Source organism: Myotis davidii, unplaced genomic scaffold, assembly GCF_000327345.1.
Source record: "Myotis davidii unplaced genomic scaffold, ASM32734v1 C63706632, whole genome shotgun sequence".
Lineage (NCBI taxonomy): Eukaryota > Metazoa > Chordata > Mammalia > Chiroptera > Vespertilionidae > Myotis > Myotis davidii.
This window is the reverse complement of record NW_006375095.1, coordinates 1-1,108: the sequence shown is the minus strand read 5'-3', so window position 1 is coordinate 1,108 and position 1,108 is coordinate 1. Positions and strand designations below refer to the sequence as shown.

The 1,108-nt window shown below is 37.2% G+C and overlaps 1 long non-coding RNA gene across 1 annotated transcript; it reads right to left on the bottom strand.

The window, feature by feature from the left end:
- Nucleotide 1: 1 nt before the first annotated feature.
- On the bottom strand, nt 2-1,108 carry LOC102767373. Its single transcript, XR_436394.2, has 2 exons — nt 1,027-1,108; nt 2-95 (listed from the first exon to the last, which is right to left on the bottom strand). It is a non-coding gene; the product is annotated as an uncharacterized LOC102767373 (long non-coding RNA).

The window sequence follows — 1,108 nt, the reverse complement described above, 5'->3', positions numbered from 1 at the left end:
TGGCTGAAGCTTGAGACTCTTGTTCAGTCAATATTGAATAGCCTAAGTAGCCCAAATACTCCAGGCACCGCTGTACATCTAAATAGGTCGTGAGCCTAAGAAATAGAAGAATATAAATGTGAAAAGTTCCTCAATGAACATTTATAGAAAAAAAAATTCCAACAGCTCAAATACTTTTACCACCAGATGCAGATGGGTTTTGTCAGGCTGCCTAATTTCCCATGTGCCCAACCATGGCTCTTTCTACAATGCATTCTTAAGACAGAGAAGGGAGGAGAATGCAAGATGTGGGGGGATTCCATATCTCAACCTGCCCAAGAGAGAGCAAGGCCACATAGATGAGCAGTGAGCTGCTGGTAAATCTAGTGCAGGGATTTTTGAAAATAATTTGCTTCCCAAGTTACATAGTACACTGCAAATACTGGCTAGTTGAGAACTTAATGATAATTAATCTGAAAAGGTTTGTGAATGGAGCAAAAATAACTAAAAGGTACAAGTCTTTTTGTGGGATAACACCACTCCCACAACATCCTTACCTAATTACTGGAAATTAGGTAGTCTTTTTATGATTTGAAAAAAGAATAGATTCTGGTATTAAGAAAAGTTAGTCTCCCCAAGATTAAAGAAATTATGTCCTCAGACACGACCAGAGGATTTCCTTAGCGCCCTAAATACAATGTCTACTAGGCTATACCCAGACTAGACAAACCCTCACTAAGAATACGTGACAAACAAAAAAAACCCGTAAGTCTTCAGTGCCAAGTAAAATATGCTTTCGCCATATCCTAAAGGTATAATGAATTTTGCAATAGCAATGATGTTTCCAATTCTCTTAATAAAAAATGGATTAAAATTTAGCTCACTTTTGATATGACTTATTACTGTTTCCATGTACATCATACAAAAGTAAACAGATTGATTGAAACACCTAGTAAGATCTGAAAAACTTACAAACTGATTAATGTAATGCAACATAATTTTAAAGTAGTGACAATTCTAGAGCTAACAGGTGAGCTCTATACTCACGTCCACTGGGAAAGGAATCCCTGGTAGGTTATCCAGCCTCTTTCATTTGTACAAACTGTGTTATTCACATCTGGCCCCCAAG